This window comes from Tenrec ecaudatus, chromosome 9 (genome assembly GCF_050624435.1).
Source record: "Tenrec ecaudatus isolate mTenEca1 chromosome 9, mTenEca1.hap1, whole genome shotgun sequence".
Classification (NCBI taxonomy): domain Eukaryota; kingdom Metazoa; phylum Chordata; class Mammalia; order Afrosoricida; family Tenrecidae; genus Tenrec; species Tenrec ecaudatus.
The window spans coordinates 120,027,438-120,049,677 of NC_134538.1; the positions used below are offsets into that span (position 1 = coordinate 120,027,438).

General features: G+C 40.6%; 1 protein-coding gene and 1 non-coding gene across 2 annotated transcripts in view; both read left to right on the top strand.

The window, feature by feature from the left end:
• MAGI2 (membrane associated guanylate kinase, WW and PDZ domain containing 2) overlaps positions 1 to 22,240 on the top strand; it is a 1,549,501-nt gene that overhangs the window by 396,144 nt on the left and 1,131,117 nt on the right. The gene's annotated exons all lie outside the window — the stretch shown is intronic.
• LOC142457432 (U2 spliceosomal RNA) lies at positions 18,451 to 18,641 on the top strand. Its single transcript, XR_012786178.1, has one exon. It is a non-coding gene; the product is annotated as a U2 spliceosomal RNA (small nuclear RNA).

Genomic DNA, 22,240 nt, shown 5'->3' on the forward strand with positions numbered 1-22,240 from the left:
CCAGGTTCCCTGTATTTCCAGCTCCTATCTGTACCTGTGTACATGCTCTAGTCTAGCCGGACACCGCAAACTTTTATCTAAAAATTTGGTTTGGATCATCGTAAAGTAGAATTGGGATCATGATAGTGGTGGGGGAGGAAACATTAAAGAACTAGAGGAAAGTTGTATGCTTTATAGGTGCTATACTGCACTCTGACTGGCTTGTCTCTTCCTTATAACCCTTCTGTAAGGGGATATCCAGCTGTCTACAGAAGGGCTTAGGGCCTCCACTCTGCACTCCCCCTCATTCACATAGATATGATTTTTTTTGTTCTGGGTCTTTGATGCTTGGTACCTGATCCCATCAACACCTTATGATTATGCAGGCTGATGGGTTGCTTCCATGTGGGTTTGTTGCTTCTCAGCTAGACAGCTGCTTGTTTGTCTTCAAGACTTTAAGACCCCAGATGCTATATCTTTTGATGGCTGGGCACCATCAGCTTTCTTCACCACATTTGCTTATGCACCCATTTTGTCTTCAGCGATTGTCGGGAAGGTGAGCATCATGAAATGCCAGGTTACTAGAACAAAGTGTTCTTGTGTTGAGGAAGTACTTGAGTCAAGGCCCAATGTGCATCTGCTATCATGATACTTAACATATAAATATATGTACATAGATCTATATCCCTATCATTATATATAAATATATTTATATGTGTACATGTCTGTTTTCTGACCTCTATAAATGCTCTTTGCCTCCTAGTTCTTTCCTCTATTTCCTTTTACTTTCCTCTTGTTCCACTAGCCTTCATTTGGATTTCAGTAATTCCTTTAAGTTACATTGCCCTTGATTAAGCCCTGCCATGCATCCTAAACCCTCCTAGCCATCGGTTTTAGATCACTTGTTGTTCCCTTGTACCTGGGTTTGTTAATACTCATTTCCTTTCCCTCCGTCTCCCCCTCTCCCGTGTCCTCCTGGAACCAGCAGTCCCACGGTTTTCTCCCCTGGATTCTTTATCTGGCTTACCTTATTTAGATAGGCATACAGAGAGAGTAATAAGCACAAAAACAAGACAGAGGAAAACAAAACAACAACAACAAAAAACAATGACATAAAAAGAAAAAGAAAAGCCTATAAGTAGTTCCAGGTCTGTTTGTTGAACTTTAGGAGTGTTTTCCCGTCGAGTCTGCTGGGGTGCCATGCCATGACCCCGGAGACTTCATTGCTTTGATCCCCTGCTGCTCTGTTGCATGCACTTAGTGTTTCACACTGGTGTGGTGAGGTCAGATCGGGCACAATTCCTGCACGGTGCCTCCAGTGTTGTCCCTCATAGCAATATGGGTCATTGAGGGACATCTTGTCTCATGGTGGGGCTGCCCCTATAGTCCTCTCTGTGCATTGGCTGCCCTAAACAGAATATCATTCTCGGAGCTTGGTGGGCCAGAATGTGTTCCACCCTTTCTCCGTCCCTCTTCATTTTCTCCTGTGTGCACTGATCAGACATGTTTCTCTCCCTGAGCTATAGCTTCAGTGCTGTCCTGTGTACTGCATTCTTCTGAGAGGGCAGTGGGGCTGTCCACATAGTTGGGATTTGGGCCAGCCCCATAGACCTCTCTATTGGTTCCCTGCATCATGCCGATATGTTTATTTTTCTTCTACGATGATCCAAAACAAATTTTAGATAAAAGTTTGCGGTGTCATGAGCATGCAGTAGAAACAGAAAGTTGTGCAGGGCAGTGTCTATTCTCAACTCTTAACTCAGAAAACTTCACTGCCATTGAGTTGTTTGATTGAGACTCATAGCCACCCTATCTACAGGACAAGGTAGAACCGCCCCATGAGTTTCCAAGACTGTAACTGCTTCAGGAGTAGAGAGCATTGCCTTTCTTCCACCTCACTGCTGGTGGTTGCCAGCTGCCAACCCCTTGCAGACTTCAGTAACAAGTCCAACACAAGGGCTCCTCTCAAGTCTAATAATTAATGAAAAGAACACAGTGCTACATTTTATTGCAGAAAAGGTTGAATTGTCAAGGATTTTTTTCTAGTCTGGATCCACAATCAATGCTCACGGAAACAGCAATGGAGAGATCAAAAGATGTGTTGCATTAGGAAAATCTGCTGCACCAGACCTCAACAGAATATTTTGAAAGCAAGAGTCTTACTTTGAGAACTAATGAGCCGCCTGACTCAAGCCATGGGATTTCCCATGGCCTCATATGCATGTGAAAGTTGGACGCTGAATAAGGAAGACAGAAGGAGGTTCTCTGCATTTCAATTGTGGTGCTGGGGAAGCACACTGAGAGCATCATGGACCTTTGCTATAAGGGTGAACGCATCTGCCTCGGAAGAAGTATGACCCGAGTGGTCCCCAGAGGCAAGGACCACAAAACTTCCTCTTACGGACTTTGGACATGCTGTTCGGAAAGAGCTGTCGTGGAAAGGGACAGCATGCTTAGTAGAGTAGAGGGGCAGAGAGGGAGAGGAAGGCCCTCAGAAGACTGAGTGACGATGTGGCTGCAACATCAGGCTCAGTCTCAGGCACAGGACAAATGGCGCAAGACCGGGTAACGTGTAGCTCTCTGTGGGGTCTCTGTGGGTCATAAGGGTTCTATGGGTCATAATCAACTCGACGGCACCTAACAACAATGACACATTTTATTATCATACAATTGAACATATAATTTTACCACGTCATGATCCTATTTTTGAACAAATGCTATTCTGTTACCACTCATTTTGGTAGCTCTTTAAAAATGTCTAGGCCCTTGGTGATTTTTTCTGTAGCTAAAAATACATAAGCCTTTCCAAAGGACAATACTTCATCATACACTCACCTAAAATATAGTCCTAACAAAAAATCCCTCTTCTCTTAAGTTTATTCCAATTTAAGGGACAGTGGTAACTTCCCCATAGGGTTCCTGAGACGGTACGTCTTCATGGAAGCAAATTGCCTCATTTGATTCACACAAAGCGAGCAGGTGGGTGCCAACTGCCAAGCTTTGCGTTAGCAGTCCATGGTTTATCCACTGCACCTCAAGGGCTCCTTTCCTACAAGACCCCCTACCCAGAAAAAAATTGCATTTATTACACTAACGGGTGCCACTTTAATTTTAAAGATCAAGAACGCTCAACATTATGAAAACCTTTCCATTCCACTTGACAAGATGCTGCTCCAGGTTTTCTGAGCACAGACTGTTTTGTCCCACATTGTAGCTGTTGCCCCCTTGTGAGAAAACTCTTTGGAAATGCCGGTTTCATCAGTGCATTGTCCGCTACAATAAGAGAGAAGGACGAAGATGCTTTGCACATGCCTGTCGTCATGTCAAGAAACCATGGTTGTCAGAATTCCCAGCTCTGGCCAAGTGTCAATAGAAAAGTTTAAGGGTCAATATGTAAACTTTTATCTTTGATTCTTTGATGTTTAAACTTTACTTGATACTGGCTACCAATATGAATGAAGCATGGGCATCTTGTCTAAAAAGTGGGCATGGCATATGTTTACATTGTGATGTTTAGGCTTGATTTTCTGAAACTCAAAATTTCTTCCATTGATACGTTAGATTTGAGTTTTGATGGGGGCTCACCAATGTTAAAACTTAGCAATGGCATTTATTTCTTTTATGCCTTGGTTTGTACTTGATTCTTTTTCTCTTTGGTACGCCCATTGGATCCATCCAGAACTCTATCATGCCTTCATGTGCTGGGGTCTGGTTTTGTCTTGTGCATTAGGGGCTCCTGAGATAGGTGGAGGAGGTGCCCTGTGCTACAAAACAGCTGTAGAGTTTGAAGTGTTGTAGAGAATCACTTATGAACAGGTTAGTTACATTCTGATTGGTTGTTCTTTTGGTGAGTACTTTACAATTATCTTCCCTCCATGTCCACTTGCCTAGGAGTCAGTTTTGACTCATGGGAACCACACATGTGTGAGAGTACAAGAGCATACCACTATGATATTCAAGACTAATTTTAAATAATACCAAAATTCACTTGAGAAGTGATGAATTCAATTGTTTTTCTTGAACAAAACTTGAATAAAACCACATTTTCTAATATAATTGGTAAGATTACAAATTGATTTTTTATCACCTTCTTCCTATGTGCTTGGTAAATTAATTTTGTCTGAAGATCTAAATGGAATCATGAGTTCTACGTTGCTATTTAAAAGGAAAATCACCTTAATTAAAAAAATAAGAAATTTATTGCTAACGAATAGATTGAAAACATGATTACCTGGAGAAATAATATATTCTGGTTTTATATATATTTTAATATCTTAACCCACTTTGAGCCAAATTTCTCAGTGCTGTACAGTGTTAATTGAAATAATTTCTTAAGGACTTTGTATAATAATATGATTATCAGCTTTTTAAGGGACTTCCTACCAAGGTGATTTCTGAGTTATTTTTATATTTTAATTTACTAGTCTAATAATGTTGCCATGTTAAGGAAATTTTTTGTACAGGAAAATATATGGCTGATATCAGACTGATAGATAAAACCTCAAATGTTAAGATTCTGTAGGACCATCTCCACAACCACCCAACAGGATTCCTATTAGAGTGTCAATAGCTTTGCATCACTTTCATTCCTGTGTCTAATAAAGCAAAACGTAACCTCTCACAGAGCAACAATAATTCACCTTAAATTTAAGAGCAGGAACTTTTCCCCTAGTAACATCGTGATTTAAATATGGCCATGTGTTTGAAAAAGAGATATTCCAAAACAAATACTTTATTTAAAAAGATTGCATACTTTTCAATTTATTATGTCTTAGGAAACATCTGTAGAGGTGATTATTTCCCTGGTAATATGCCTTGTAGGGACAATTGCAGAACTTTAAATGTCTGAGTGGTAATCATTAAGGTTTACATTTAGCTTATCATTCAAATTACCAGTCTGCTCTAGACAGCTACTGGGAGTCCTAACTCCTTATTAGGAAATTTGTCTTTCTTGAAGTTAATGCAAGATTAGCTAACAGTTAAATCTGGGAAAGCTGCCAGTTGCTATCGCCATATTATATATCCGCTGTATTTGAAAGTATTTCTGAAGCTGACTTCTACAATAATCAAGGCTGAGGGTGAGTGAGTTCGTATGTGCTTATGGTTGGGACTGAGTTTCTCAGGTTTGCTTGTTGCCATTCGGGTCACACTCTGGCTAGTTGACAAGTGAGGCAGCTGGGAATGAAGAGTTAGCTATAGGTCCTTCCTTGATTGTCTTTCATAACTTCCTTTGTCATTTTGCTCTGTCCCAAGATTGTGTATGGTTAAGTTCACACTCCTAATAATGAGTCAATACCTCTGGGCCTTTGGAGAAAAAGCAAAACAACACAAATAGGCACCAACGAGAAATACACAGTTAAATGTTTTTCAAAATAAGAACAAGAATTGATGATGGTGGCAAAAATGACCTCAGCTGCTTGACATCCTGTAAATTATTTGATAAATATTGGAGTGACTATCAGGGAACTTGTGGGGCTATATGTCCCCTCCGCACCCACCCACGGAGTGGCTTTGCAATGGGCTGCAAGCATAGAGTAATACTTTGGGAGAACACATTTCAAAATTAATTACAAATAAAATATCTTAAACTACTAACTGTTGAGCCCCTATTTTCTGCTTGTTTTAATTGTTAGATTTAATCTAAAAACATAAAACCAAATTGCTGTAAGTGTGTCTTACTCTCTGCACATATCTGAAGATAATCCATCCAAGTGGTTCACCATCCTCACTAATAATATACAATACATAACATTTTAGAGCACTGATCTTGAGATCAAGGGCACTACTCCAAGCATTTCAGACTATCAGGCCAAAGTATTCATGTGTTTTTCTTTTTTCAATGTCATTACAATGGAGCCACTGCAGGTTTTCTAACTAATTATATGATCAGAACACTCTTGGTTGTGTTTGTAGAAATGTGGGTCAGCCATTGGCTTCTAACCACAAGATCAGCAGTTCGCCCTTAGTGTCCAGCAACTCAAAGGTGATTCTACTGTGTCCTACAGGGTTGGTGTGAGTCAGAATGGACTCTATGGTAGCGGGGGGGGGGGGGGCGGTGATGCTAATTTATGACATTTTAAGACAACATGTGAAATATCTAAATAATGTCTGGAGCACTGATTCTTAATTATGGTTCTTTAATACTAATTTTACTGTATATCAGAACTTACTCATTTTTCGTATACATACATAGTCATCACATCACAACACAATGTTTATTCCTAAGTATTACTAATAAAAAATTAAAATACAGACAACTATATTTTAAAAGTCTGAGATGATGAAAAGTTGCCAGCATGATTATTTGAGTTGGATTTAAAGAAACACTTATTTTGCTTGGGTGTACCAAACAGTAAAAATAAAATAAAAATGAGTAAACACAAGTCTATAAACACTACTTGGATTAAAGAAAGTTACATGGTAAGGTGCATTTGCCTATAGCCTATGATATTCTGAACCCTCTGCAGTGTTGATAATACATGAAAACGTTCTTTGTGTAGAAGAAACGATGGCTAGGAGTAAGCCAAAGCAGAGCTCCATAATCTGGACAGATCACAGAGCACCCTTGAACCAGAACGTCTAAGCCTGGACTTGTCATTCTAGTATTTAAGACACACAAACAATATATTCTGAAGACTTATGTATTTATCCATTGAAGTCTATCTTTGTCTATAGCCATTTTAAGTTATCTTTGGAAATCATTTGTCAGAGGAAGCAAAATATCTTTAGAACAATGCTAAAGTTATACTAACTTCTCATCTTTAATATAAGAAAACTAAATCTTTTTCTGGTTAGAACCAATAATAAATAGCTATGAAATTCCTACTTTTTGTCCAGACATGTTCTACTTTGAGCATTCAATATTTTGTTTAGAAACAGCTTTCTTTGACTCATGTCCTTTGCTGCAGGCTTAATTTTAATAATAGATCCTCTAAAAGCTACAGATGGATTGCTTCCATATCAAAATTTTTATACATTTTAAAATTTTAACACTTGAAATTCAGTTGATGCCTAAGAAATGCATTTAAGCCCAGACACAGTGTTCCATTTTCAGAATGGGTAATGTGCCTGTAATCTTACACTGATTGAAACCAGGGGAATGAGAGGATATTTGATTAGCAAATATTGTTCTGAAGAATAAAAAATAACTATGTTTTTAAATCAATTGCATTTGTCATCCATTTTTTTCATGATGATTCACTTGACCAAATGTTTTCATTTTTATTTAATATGAAAACTACAATGATGTTTTAAATTTAGCCATCATTTCCTGTTTGGGAAATCATGGTGCTTTCTTGTAATATGTCAATGTTATGTAAGCTTGCAAAACAGCCAGTGTTCTAAACAGCTTTCATACAGTTTTAAAAATGTTTAAGGAAGTAAAGATTGTTTCTAGTCTGTATTTGATGATTTTTATTTCCTATTTTGAATTTTTAATGCAGTTCCAGGTCAACTATTATATAAGATTTCAGCAAGAAATAACACTAACTCAGAAATAAATCATTGTATGTTTTCACTACAAAAAAAATATTTCTTTAAAAACAAATGTGCTCTGATTATAAGCTATTTTTCATTATTAATATAAAGCAGTTATAGGCAGTTTTATATAAAGACAAATGAAATTATATCTAAAGACAGCTTTAACCATAATATAACACTTAACCTCAAGATACTATCATTTAACATTTGTGAACACATGTAAAATGTTGATATAAGGTATAAAATATTCTAATTGCCCTTCACGCTTGTAGATATTAATGTAGCTCTTAATATTGTTTTAGGGAACAAAAGAGACCCCATCTCAACTATAATTTAAGGAGAACATTTATTAAGTCTTAAAAGTAACAAAGACTAAACACAAAGACTTGGGGGCACATCACCTGAATGAGGAAGATCATTAGCCCGAGGTTAAAATACCATTGGAGCATTCACGATTGGGAGACCAGATACACAGGGCGTAGTGGGGCAAAGGAAACTCCCAAAGCATGTCTGGTGGCACAGCAGTACATCACAATTGCAGGAGGAACCACGGAGGCAGGAATGGGATCCTGATTGGGACACGTACATTGTAGATAGAAGGACTTACAAGATTGGATCAGGACCTTCCGATTAAGACTGTCAGGTAGAGACTAATAGAGCACTACGCAGGGCTGTCCAACCCTGTTAGAGCTCTCTGTAGGCGAAATACCTTGGTCCTTGGCTCCTTACGAGGAAGAATTCACTCTGAAGCCTGGATGGTGATCCAAGTGAGTTTTATAAAGGATAGAATTAGTTTTAGATTTTACACAGGCGCCCTCGGGGCACTTTGCCCCAAACGTGGAGTCCTGAGACCAGAGGAGATGGCTGCACTGCCGCTGAGGAGCACCTTGAGAAGCAGAAGAGCCGCAAGGCTCTGGATTCTGGCTTTTCAGGTCCTCTACTGGGAGGCGTGGTCCATGATCCTGGCCGACCCCATTGGCTGAATTGAATTCACCTGGCCCAGATGGGCCAATCCAGTAGTAATGCCCACCTGGGTGTACCGCCCCTTCCTGGCCAGAAGCTTGAACCTCGAGCATGTGCAATGGATGCCCCAGTCTCTGTGCCAGCTTCCTCACATCCCCCCACCTGACAAGGTGTGGACCCAAATCTTTGGGGTGCTAGGCAACATCTCTAGCTACTTCCTGCTGGCAAAGGGGGCAGAGTGGGGCTTCCTACTCTGCTGGAAGAGATTTTCCATTGGGGGCCCAGGATGGATGAGGTTGAGATGGTCCAGGAGCTGGTGGTCCTGGAGCTGGCACACTTGGTTCAGAGACCTTGCTAACCTAAGAACATCTGAAAAAACAAGCAGGTGAACATTTTAGGCGAGACAGGGGTAAGGTTGTGAGATGGCAGTGCCCTTGGGGTGGGTTAGTGGCATGGGAAGTTTAGACAAAAGGAAATCCTAGGACTGACAGGCATGGGTGCTAGTTCACTTTAAACACAGGAACGGGGTAAAAGCATTCAGTGCCTCAGAGACTGTAATGGGTCTGAGGTGGAGTCTCTGTGGGACCCTTATCTGTCCTGGAGTGCCAGGGAAACACCCCCAACAGCTCTCCTGTCTGTATGCTCCACTTCTGAGGGGTCTGGTTGCAACAGCTCCCATGATTTCACCTGTGAATGGGGCCCAGGGTCCAGGGAATAAGGTGAGGACCGGATAGGCAACCCGGTATTTAGGAGGACCACACTGACCTTGCTGTCACATTGATTGCTCACCGGAGGTTCCAGGCCCGCTGCAGCTCTCTGGCTGCTTTGTTGGCCAGTCAGGGCCAATCTTCCATGAGCAACTGCTCTCTGGCCTGTGGGCGCCCTCCCTCCTGGCTATCTGCCATAGGATAAGGGACACCCTGGTGGCCAGCTTGCTTACTAGGGGGGTAGGGGAGACAGCGGGGCATGACCGTTTGGCAGCCTATTCCAGCTAGGGAAGTTCCGTGACCAGTGGCCTGGTTCCTGACACACATAGCACTTGGCACTTGGGTCATGGGTCTGGGAAACCTGGGAGGTGGTTGACGACAGACAGTGAGCAAGTGCGGCCAGCACTTGGGCATGTCTGATGCCCTCCTTCTCCCCTCCTGAGCCTGCAGCTCCTGTTCCCTACTGCCCCTGTGTCTCCAAACTGTCGATTCCCATCTAGAAAACACAATAAAAAATTCCTGGGAGCCTGATGCCTCAAGGTTAATAATGTAGTTTCAGTGTGCACCTCTAGGGTGCTGTGAAACTGGGGCCTCGAGGCCCCAGTTCAAGGGAGGGTTCGGGGACCCCAGTCTTTGCCGGCAAACTGGGCCCCAACTGTTTTCAAGACAGCAAGCATTGGCCACCGCCTTGAGCGACCTCACAGGGCCTCGGGTGGGAATTACTGGCACAAGTAATTCACTGACCTCCGAAGGCAAAACTACTGCTTGGAGTGGCCTTCCAGGAACCTTCAAAGGCGAATGCTGGTGGGAGCAAGCTCTCAAACCTGGGAAGAGGAAGAATGATTGGTCATTAGCTCAGGGAACATTTTAGGAAAATTGGAATTTTAGCTGGACCCCAAGTGTGCTGAAGGTGGTGTTGCTGAAAGGCGACCGTGAACAGATACTCAGGGGCTTGGCTCCCGAATGCCTTTGGCCTAGGCCTTGGTAAGGGAAAACCAGCCACTAAGAAAAGAATCCCGACTAGCACACTGGCAGCACGCTAAAGTGAACACCCTGCCGGACTAAACATCTTGTTTATAAACCCACGAGAAAGCTAAAGGGGAAGGAAGGGTGGAAGAGAAGCAGCTGGACGCCGGGACTGGAAGGGGCTAACTCCCAGGGCCCAAACAGCCAGCCCACTAGACCCCGCTCCCCCTGCCACATGTTTGGAGCAGCAGGTGCCAGCTTGGTCAGGGTCACGTGCTCAGCTGTCCCCAACAAAAGTGGCAGCAGCCATGGGCAGCACCATCTTGACGGGGAGCAGAGAGTCACATGGTCGGGAAAGAGGTGGCCTCCACACGCAGCCTAGTCAACTGGCAGGGAGCAAGCCACTGAATCCAGAGCCCTGCAGAGATCAGGCGGGTGTACCCGTGCACGGGTGCATGCATGCACATGTGCGTGGCCACATAGCTGGCCGGAGCACAAAACAGACCACTGAAAATCAAGAAGGCATTGTTTCCATCTCATCCCAGGAAGCGTGGCTGGGGAGTGTATGCAAGTCCCAAGAAACACAGAAAGGCAGACCCTTAGCCTCTCCTAAAAATAGGGAGCAGAGATAGAAAGACAGACACGAAGGGATGGGGCTTCAACAGTACATGTGGCACCACAGAACAGTGCAGGCAACCGCTGTAGCAGGAACAGTCTGTGCTGGAGACCTTTCCAAACCACACGCCGTACCTCTTGAAAGTCCAGCCGAGCCACTTTTTCATCAGGCCTGTATATCGGAGTCGCGGTACCCCCATAGGTTAGGTTTCTCGAGGTGGGAAATACCTCGTCCTTGGCTTCACATGAGAAAGAATTCACACTGAAACCTGGATTGGGATCCAAGTGAGTTTTGTAAAGGATAGAAGCAGCTTCCATTTTTACACAGGCGCCTCAGGGCACTTCATGCCCCACACGGAGTCCTGAGGCCAGAGGCGATCTCTTCATGACCCCAGAGGAGCAGTTTGAGAAGCCAAAGTGGCCGCAAGGCTCTGGATACTGGCTTTTCAGGTCCTCCACTGGGAGGCGTGGTTGATGATCCTGGTCAACCCATTGGCTGAATTGTATTCACCTGGTCCAGATGGGCAAATACAGGTGTAACGCCCATGTAACCTAACAATCCCAATCCTGTCCCCAGTACAGTGACTTCCATCAGAGGCAAACCTCGCCAAGCCCCTTCTCTGGACTGGCCAGAGAAGGGTAAAAGCAATCTATTCTCCAATGCATTCTACCTGACTGCAAAATTATATACATCCTTGATAGAGATCAGAAACGATTCAGGGAGGTTTGATCTTTCTGGAGGGTCTGCAACGGGATTTTGAGCTATCCCTGCCATCATAGCGTTTTGCAAACCGGGTGCTCGCTCAGAATTTAAGCTATAGTACAATATAAATAAGTAACAGCGTCTATTACAATTCTAATGTATATAAACTAGGTATTGTGATGGGATGCAAGCTTTTCATTGTTTGAGGCTAATATTGGTTTACAATTACTCCCCAAATACCTTTTATTTGCATCCTTTTTTTGTTTAATAATTGAACAAATATCTGTTGAATAGCTATTAGGTGTCAGCTTCTGCTCCAGCATTTAATTTAATTCTAGAAGATGGCTTAGAGAATAAAAAGATAAGTAGGCATATATGTAGTATAATTTAAGGTAGTGGCAGGTGCTACAAGTAGAATAGGAGTCTAGGGAATGATGGGGATGAATTTGAGGTATATGCGTAAGGAGTGATATTTGAGCGGTAATATGAACCAACTGAGCCCGGCAAAGAGGAAGTAATTCAGAACATGTTATTTAAGTGGGAGGAGATCTTTTCTGCAGCGCCTCAGTTATTTGTATCCTGCTCTTGGAGAACATGATTGCTCTCTCTGAATTTCTGCATGCTGATGAGGTGATACTTGTTTTGATGAATAAAAAATAAAGAAATGTTAGTGATTTATTGAGATTCAGTTCCTGAGAACCCCTTGTAAAGGTAATCAGTGATGAGTTCCATATCAGTATTCCTGGTGTTGCAATTTTGTCGTGGACTGCTATCAACAATATTTGCATACACATTATCCTTCAGTGATGTAAATAAACAATCTAAGACCAAGGATCTGGAAAGCATCATCCTTGGACAAGGAAACAGCCTATTCCCAAGGAGAATTCTAGAATATCTGTTCAAAGTTACCCACTGTGTTATGATGCTAATGGGAATGTAAGATCAATTGAGAGTGAGATGATGCCAATGATAATGTCCTCCTTCTCAGTAAACTAGGTTGTTTTGCTTGTCACCTTATTGTTATTCATCTACTTACACCTTTAATCTTCTCTGTTCATTCTATTTCCAAATAAACAATTGTAATGGGGGGGGGTTACACAGAGACTTATGTTCATGTGATTTATCATTTGCCATACCCTTAAATATCAAAACGGATGAAAACACCGCCTTCTCTCAATAAACAGATCGGTATCAATGTACTGTCATTTTCTGAATTGCTTGCCTGAAAATCTCAGATAATGATTTGTGTCATTTCAATGTCAACTACTATCCAGTCACCATTTTCTCCTCATGTCAGCATTTTTGTTTTGACAACATCGAGTCTGCACATCAAGCAGGGTTTCAAGGTATTTTTGGGGGTGAGGGGGCATGGAGCATTTGAACCACTTGTCTAAACAAGGTTCATCTGCAGAGAACTTTCATAGGAGTGTTGTGGACCATGTGTAAAATAACAAGATATTTCTGATCCATCTCCTTTAGGGAAATGCTCTTTTCTGTGCACAGATTATACCCCCTTCTAGCTGCTTGAATCTCTTCATGGAGAGAAAGAGTTGGACACAGAATCAACAGACTGCAGCAAAAGTTTCAGCTCTGTTATGAACTTTGGCAAGTCAATCTCTAAATTGGTTTAAACATTTGTAAACATAACATCACCCTATTTACAGTTATCCTGTTGAATCAATTGCAGTAATATTAAAAATCATTTAAATAAATGATACTTTATATATAACAGTATTATTGAAATTAGTCGACATACATGTACGAAATATTGAATTATCTAATTTTACTACTCTGAGCCTCAAATTTGATAGCAAATGTGAGCTAAATGTCAGTTTTAAAGTGACATCATTCTGGCCATCTAGCAGGGAAGCAACAAAGCCCACATGGAAGAAGCACACTGGCCTGCGTGATCATGAGAAGTTGACGGGATTCAAAATCAAACAATCAGATTGATGTGAAGAAGTGTATACAAAGTAGAGACACAAAGCCCCCTGTAAGACAATTGGACAGACCCTCCCAGAAGAGCCACATGGAAGGGATGTTATATCCAGGGTGCAGTACAGCGCTGATGACACACATAAATATCCTCTGGTTCTTTAATATGTCCTGCCCTTACTATTATGGTTTTAGGTTTACCTCATTAATCTTGTGAGAACTGTGTATAATTAGTAATGGGAGTAATGACTCCCTGAGGGAATGGAAAGCAGGGGGGAGGGGCTTTAATCAATAATAGTGATGACTACATAACCTCACTGTAGGGGAACAAATAAAAGAGTTGTAGGAGCATGTATACATTAGATGATATAAGATACAGGAAAATAATAATAACAATGACAATAAAATATTAAGGGCTCCTGGGGGGGGTAGAGTGGGGGAGGAAGGGGATAAAAGGGAGCTGATATCAAAGAATTCAAGAAGAAAGAAAATGATTAGAAAATGATGGTGGCATCAACTGTACAATTATGCTTGATATAATTGAATTATGGATTGTTATATCTGTAAGAGCTCTCAGTACAATGATTTTAAAAATTAAAAAATAGTGATATCCCCTGTCCTAGTGTTCGAATCCACAAAGTATGAATATTTCTGTCTGGTATGGTAGTTGAAGACTGACTCTATGTAATGCAAATGGTTAAGCACTCAAAATCTAGCCCAAAGTTTGGTGGTTCGATCATACCAAAAGGCATCTCAGAAGGCAGCCCTGCTTTTGAAAATTCTTTGGAGAAGTTCTCTGGACACTTGGGGTTGGAATGCTTCAGGATTAACTCAGCAGCATTCGTAACAGCAAGGATGATAGCTACAAAACTAACAACTCACTTAGGTGGGTCCATGTATTAAATAATGTCCCATACAGTATGTGTCCATTTGTCTGGGTGGTATTTCTCAATGATTTGGCAGTTATGTAATTATGTAATTTGGCAGTTATATAATTGCATCACACCTTGATGTCATCTACTCCCTTGTAAGAGGATTGCAGCATTGCTCCATAAAAAATGAATTTTCTTGAGTGTGACCTGCTTCACTCTTTATCTCACAAGAAGTCAAAGGAGAGAGAAGCAAACTGAGAAAGAGCCTGAGTACCACCCAAAGAAAGAGGAGGCAGGAGCAGCATGTGTGCTTGGGATGCCAGGGTTCTGTGCTGAGAACCTCCGAGAGCCAGGGTAGGACTGATGTCACGACCCATGGAGATCGCCAAGGAGTGAAGATGTTGAATGTGTGAGAAGTGAAAATATTTTCTATAGCTAGCACCCTGAACTTGAACTTCTGGTCTTCTAAATTGCAACAGAATGAAATTTTGTTTTTAAACCATTGCATCGTGGTACTTCTGCTACAGCAACAGTAGGAAACTAAGGAGAGACTACTTACACCATGCTACCTGTAGCAAATGGAAGCTCCACCTTCACAATATCACGTATCTAAATCCACACTTAACCTGTAATGAATTATTGCAAAAGTCTGTATTATCATTCAGTAAAAGTATTAACTTTTTATGTAATGTAATTTTATTTATGTAATTTTATTGCTATAAAATATTTTAATATACCAAAAAAAAACCTCAGTGCCATCCAGTTGATCCCAACTTATAGCAACGTATAGAACAGAGTGGAACTGCCCCTGTGGAAATCTGTAGGAAACCACTTCTTTCTTCTGTGGAGCGTCAGGTGGTTTCGAACTGCTGGTCTTGTGCTTGGCAGACAAACACTTAACTCACTGTCACCAGAGCTCTACTATCACTATAATGAATAGTTTATTTTGGAAGTGATGAAAACCTAGGCATTTGCTAGATTTTTGGAAAGTCGACAGATTTTTTTTTTTGGTAAATGAGATGATTCAGAAGTGAGACGATAAGACGTCACTTTTTTCCTGTTTTGAAATGATTTTAAGTTATATGAAGATAAGTAGATAAGTATTGCTATAAAATCATAGTTATAGTTATTAAACAAAAATACAAAATATGAGGCTATTGTTTCTCAACACATCCTCCATTTAGGTTTACCCATATCTGAAGAAGACATTTCGATCTCTTTGACCTTTTCCCAAGAATTATATCCTCTTCTATTTCGGCCACATCCAAACAGCAGCTTTGGCAATCTCAAGGACCTATAGTCCTATGTCTTCCTGATGTTCTTTGAGTTTTGAGAACAAAAGGTAGCTGATGGGGCATGATCCGGGCTGTGGAGCACATGGGTAAGGTTTTCTTAGACAGTTCTCATAGGACAGCCCTCGCTACTCTCAATGAAGGAGAAGGTAGATCATCAGGGTAGGGGGAAAATCTCAGTGCAAACTCCCTAGCCTTTTTCTCACCAAAGAAATTTTCAAGTTTCTAAAACCTTCTTCATAATAAATTCCTATGGTCATCCTGTGCCTTTTGCAAAGATGACTCTTTTGGAATTCGTAAAATGCAGTTGACATAACTTGACATAATAACAGATCCCGTCAAAGGCCACTAATTTGATCAGAGCTCTTTTTAAAGTACTCGATTGAAAGTAAGACAAGTCTATTGCTGAGAGGACGTGTTTGCAGACATCCATTGATCACTGAGATATATTTATTCACTTTAAAAAAAAGAAAGTCATGCATGAATGAATAGAAAGCCTACTAGCAATATTTTTTTCACTTATACAACAAAAAATATGTGTCTGGGATAATCTGTGCTAATATTCTAGAAATTTTTAATGTATTCTTGCTCATATATATATTTTAAAACATAACACAACCAGAATATTTAAAAATACAATATTTATGTTTTTCATACTATGAATAGTAATCTTTTTAAGAATAAAATTATTTCTGTTGGAGTTAAAGGTGAATATTTAAAAAGAGAAAAAGTGTGATTCTATTCACACCAATTGCATGTTTCAAATCTATCATTATGACTGAGCAAATGGCTCATTATATTGATTTAATAAAAAGGTAACTGAAGGCACCTTTTCATAATATGAAGCATTTATTGACTTTCACAAAAAATACTGAGTATGTTTTGTTACATATGCATTTACATACTTAAAACAGGTTGTGGATTTTGAGAGCGTTGTCCAAGTAATAAATTGAGGAGTAATGAAGTTCATATAATATTAATATTGAAACTCAAACAATAATAAGGTTCCATCCTACACTTTAAAGATTAAAGCTTGTATTAGGCAGAAATATTAATTTTGTCACAAAGAAGAGAAGCAAAATCTGTCACCTCCTGCCCATATCACCTGATTCTCATCAAGCAATAATTATACTTTGTGATCGTGGTGAGTCACAGGGTAACAAAAGTATGCTTCTGTGCCTTAGGCAGACCCGCAGGAAGTAGTTAAACTTTAGCTTTCTTCATTCCTCTTCAGGGTAAACACAACCAGCCCACAATGACCCCTCAAAAAGGAATCCTGAGGACACAATGCTCAAGCATTGGCCTGCTGGTGGTCCACACCCATCCAGCAGCTGTTCATCTGTCCCCTGCAGAGGGGCTGGGGGTCCCAATGCTGGCCTTGTAGTCAGCCAAGCACAGTGGGTCTCACCTTCCCAACCCGCGACCCTTTCATACAGCTCCTCCCATGTGGTGACCCCCCACCGCGTTCTTTTCATTGCTACTACATCACTGTCATTTCACTGCTGTTAGGAATTGTCATGTAAATATCTGATGATATGCAGGATGTATTTTCATTGTTACAAATTGAGCAAAATGAAAGCATAGTGATTCATCAAAAAGCAATATGGAATTATATATTGTGAAGTATTTATTTCTAGACAAATCAATGAAATGTCTTGATGCATGGTGTTGCACGGTGACCGTCTTCACGCCGGGTACTCCTATGTGAGCCTATCTGCAGGTGGGCGAACCCGCCTGGAGATGGATAGAGGGGCAGTGTCTCGGTTCCTCAGACCATCGGAAATATGTATTTTCTGATGGTCTTAGGTGACCCCTATGAAAGAGTCATTCAACCCCCAAAGGGGTCATGACCCACAAGTTGAGAACCGCTGGCCTAGCTGTAATCCACTACACCACTAGGACACGTCACTTTCTCTTAGAAGCATGAAATATTGTTTCCAATGAAGCTTACAATATTTCATTCTTTTCCGTAGTTTCAAAATAGTTTCTTGGGCAAAGAATCACATGACATTTTAATGTAAATATTTTGCTGATAAGAACAAATAACAGTAGTTCATTGAAGCTCAAATGTGAGTAGGTGTTCACTGCATGCCATAGAAGGGATAATCTGGGATGGTATAAAATCACAGTCCACAAACATCCTTTCATCAGTCTGAAAATGAAGTGTGACGTTGCGTGTAAGCAAGTGGCAGAAGGTAATCCAGACCGTCTTTGCCTGTTTCTTCTTTCCATTCCTGGCTCAGCCTTACCTGTATCTCCGGATGTCTAAGAGTGAATTTTTAGGAAACTGTCCTTCATGGTCCTCAGGCATGGACAAGGGAATGCACTAATTTATGGTGTTATTCTCGGCAAGGATATAAACAGCCTCTAAACACTGCTCTCAGAAGGAATTCGATAGTTCAGGAAGAGTCTCTTAGGCTACCATGTACTTTCACGGGGTCTGCGATGCTTGCTTCACAGCCACTGTGGCACAATGGACTGCCATCTGGTGTTTCCGCTCTGACAGCTTGGCCTTTTATTTTTGTTTTGTCTTGTCCCATTCTGTTACACTGTGGAGTCAATCTCAAATCCAGTGTCCTAATTTCCTAGAGATGAAATAAGAAAATACCGCAGAGCGAGTGGCTTTAAGGAGCGGAACTTCATTCTCACAGTTGCGGAGACTAGAAGTCCAAATCTGGACATCAGCAGAACTAGCCCCCGCTCTCGGCTTGTTCCACAAGGTTCTTTCTCGTCTCTTCCAGATTCTGTTAGCCTCGGGAGTCTCCAGGTGTTGCTTGGTTTAGAGGCATATCTTCAAACAACATTTAATCCCAGTCCTACCTGACCCTCTTGTGACTTTTCTCCTCTTGTAAATCACCACTCAGAAAGGATTAAGACCATTAATTCCAATATTCCCTCTTTAACTTAACTGATAATAACTGCAAGGAAAATCCTGTTTCATCGCTTCTCGGCCTTTTGGCTGAGATCAAGTGTAGTATCTGTTCTTATCAGTTTTCTATCTGATACGTCCTCTATCTGAGGACAACGTATTAAATGTGTTTTTGTAAGAAGGAGTTGGACTAGGAGCCTGCTCCATCCGCTCCACGCATCAGCCTGGTATCACAGTGCATCCGGGAGTGGTGCAGCCCCTTAGAAAGGGGGGGAGGGAGAAAATCCTGTTTCAATTTTGTTTTCACTTAATCATAAACATTAATTTAAGAATAATTTACCCTTATGATTTAGTCCTGCTTCATATTTGCCCTCATGAAGCGATGACTGGAGATATAGCTGCTATAGAGAAGTGTAGGGAAGAAAGCAGATGGTGCCTATAAATAAACAACAAACAAACAAACAGAGCCTGGGGTCTTAAAGGCTTGTCTTAAAATAAGCAACTAAGTGAATTATCAGCTAAATCCACAGAGAAGAAGCATACAAACCCATGTGGTCCAAGATTGTGAATAATAAAATAAAACACCAGAGAAGGAAATTATAGCTTAAATCTGACCACTTGGTGTACTGTGGTTAACAGTGAAAACCCCAAAACCCATTTGCAGCATCCCCATGTGGATTCGGTCTCCATTGAACTCTATGAGACAATTGACCATTTACGGGAATAGTTTAGTCCTCAGAGTAAATTAGCAAGTGGATTACTACACATATAGTTAACTTAAAAGTTAGTATCTTGCCATCTGCTCCTTTACAGAGTTACAGCCTCAGAAACCCACGGAGGCAGCTCTGCCCTATCTTGCGAGGTCTCTATGAGTAGTCATCAACTCGATGGCACTGAGTTAGTGAGGGTGCTTAGTATTTTCTGTTTTCTTTGGGCTATCAGTTTATCTGTGTTTTATTTTGTTGTTGCCAATGGGGTTCTTTTTAGATGACCTTCTTGATATGAAATCCAGGGCAGATAAAGCTATAGAAACAGTAATGGAATGAGTAAATCCCTTAGCGTATGACAGGGCTGGTTGGCAGGCAGTAGGGCAGTGATAAAATAAATACAAGGATGAAAACAATGATCCAAATTGATTAATGATTTCACACCTTTTTTTTGTTCCTTAGAATGTTTTCATTAAACAAAAATTATGGGGATATTTGATGAGAAAAGCTTAAAAAGAAAGAAAACTTAAATGCCTATATTTCTACCATTCATAATTATCTGTAAATCAAATGTGATTTTAGTTCTTTTTGCTTCTTAAAAATTATTGTTTACATTTAAAGACAATTGTGTTTATTTTTTGGTTCTTTGTTTCATTTTTGTACGATAAAAGTTCTCACTAATTGAACAAATTATCCCCACCTTCCAGCAAGTAACTACTTGCATAATTTTGGCACGCATCATTCCAGTCCCCCCTATACTTTTACAATCTTATATGTATCCAGGAGTATATACTGTTTGTGTTCTGCTTTTAAATAGTCTTACTGATTCAAAATTCACATATCATATACTTCCATAGCTGTTGCTTTTGAAAAAGAGTTGTACATACTTCATAATAATTAGTTCCAGCATTCCCTCCTGCCTCCTGCATTCACTGTTTGCTCCCTAACTTCACTCCACGTTCCTCTCCCTGACACACCATTGCATCCGTTGTTGACTCTAGCCATTCACTTCTGGGAAACCTAATGGAAACAACAAACAAAATGAAAAATAATAATACAATATCAGGACAAAATAAAAGTAAAGAATAAGAAAGAAAAAGCACTATCAATATTAAAATAAGCCAGAGAGAAAATTGCTGCCTTGGAACAAACAAGAGATATTATGACCTAGAACAAATTCAGGTTGGGCCAAGAAGGAGGTCAACTGACCAGGTGTCATATTATACTGTATTTCCATTCTTATAATCACATTTGCAATCATCTCTGTCTGATAGCAAAGTTGTACACAACTTGTTAATAGATTTATGTACACAAAATATGTCAATAAAATGGTTAATTTTCCAACCCAATTTCTGCAAACAGGATCACATTCACCAGTATAGGGGCTAGGAATTAATCATTTGGGAGTAAAGGGTACAATTCAATTCAGTTTCAGCTTCTCACGTTTCACCAGTGTTTGATCAGAGACTTGTCTAGGGATGAGCGTGAACAACTCAGGAGAACAAAGAGTAAGGAGGGAATCTTCCCTTGCCCTTCCCCTTCCACCAGTCTAATAATCTTCCAGAGTGCACCCACGGCTATGGTCCTCCTCCTCCTCCCTCTCCTTGCTCCCGGTCCATATGCACCTCTACATGCGCACAATGTGTATGTTTTTTATCATATCCTATTCCTTGAAGTCCATTTTCAACCAAGCCTACATTTCTTCTGACACCTAAATATAACTCTACTTTCTGCCTTTTGCAGTATTTCCTACTATTGCAATCATTTCTACCCATTGCCACCCAAACGATCTTCCTTCTGCCATTGCTGGAGGATCTATATGTATGTATGCACCTAATGTACATATGGAGTTGGAAAGTAGATAAAAGCCTAAGGACTCATTTTCTCCCCTCAGGGAAAGGTATTCTGGATATTTTTAAAATTATGAATTGCAAAAATAATTTTAACATGCTAAGGATCACAAGCATAACATGAGTCTGCATTTGCTTCAAAGAAATAAGGAAACAATGAAGTCAGACCAAAGAGGTGCTGTATGTATAAACTGAGGTCACCTGTGAGGACTGAGAGCATCAAAGGAAAAGAGAATCTTAGCTGACCCACGCTGTAGAAAGTCTATTAGTAGGTGGCCATCGTCCTTGAACTCTTTCTCTAAGTCCCCCCCCCCCGCCCCCCGTAAGTTGCCCTTCTCTAATCAACTCCTAATGCCATCCTTGCCTAAATAATCGGCTCATAGCAGCAAATATTCCCCAGAAAGGTCTGGAGCTAGGAAGGGTCTTCTGTCTCCCCACATGAGAAATGGCGGATCTTCATTTGAGTTTCTGGACTCTGCCAACCCACTTGGAACTTTAGGCACACACCCACGTGCCTCACCTCGCCAAGCCTAACCCAGGGCACATGGCAATGTGTAACGACGTTTTGCAAAGATACTGTGAATAATGCTACTTCATATATATAATTAACTCAAAGACCTACAGGCAGGCAATTGACATAATTATAATACACAACACTATTTCTGTAGGGAAAATCATTTTGCATTCCAAAATATAACTTTTGAAACACAATCCTTATTGTTTGAAGTCATTCTTATAGCAGTTCAAATCATATGCCTGAAATTGGTATAAATTCATTCGAATAAATCCACCATGAAACAATCTGCAGATCAAATATCAGTCTGTCCTTTGGCAATCAGTCTCGTTCAGAAATTTCTTTGTATTATAATTGTACAATGAGTTAATAAATAAAGCTGTGGTCTTTTAGTTGATTTGAATAGCATAGACTATCATTTTATTCAGCATGAAGCAATTTTTAGTGGGAAATCTATTGTACCAATTTATCTGGTCGTTTTTAAGTTAAAGCAATTTTAAAGAAAAAAAAACAAGACTACACTTCATAGGTATCAAAATAAGAAATGTCAAATGCTTATAAGTATAATTCTATTAATTGTCACTAACTTTACTCAAAATGTAATTTAAAAATACAAGTTTTCAAGGGATGGTGCTGTGGTAGATAAGTACCATGAAGTCAGTTCCAACACAAGCCAACTCTGTGCTCAGCAGAGCACCACACTGCACGGCCTTGCGCCGCCCTTGCTCCTCAGGAGCATTGCTATCCACGTTCGAGGCACTAGGTCACAGCGCTCTGTGTCGGTCCTCT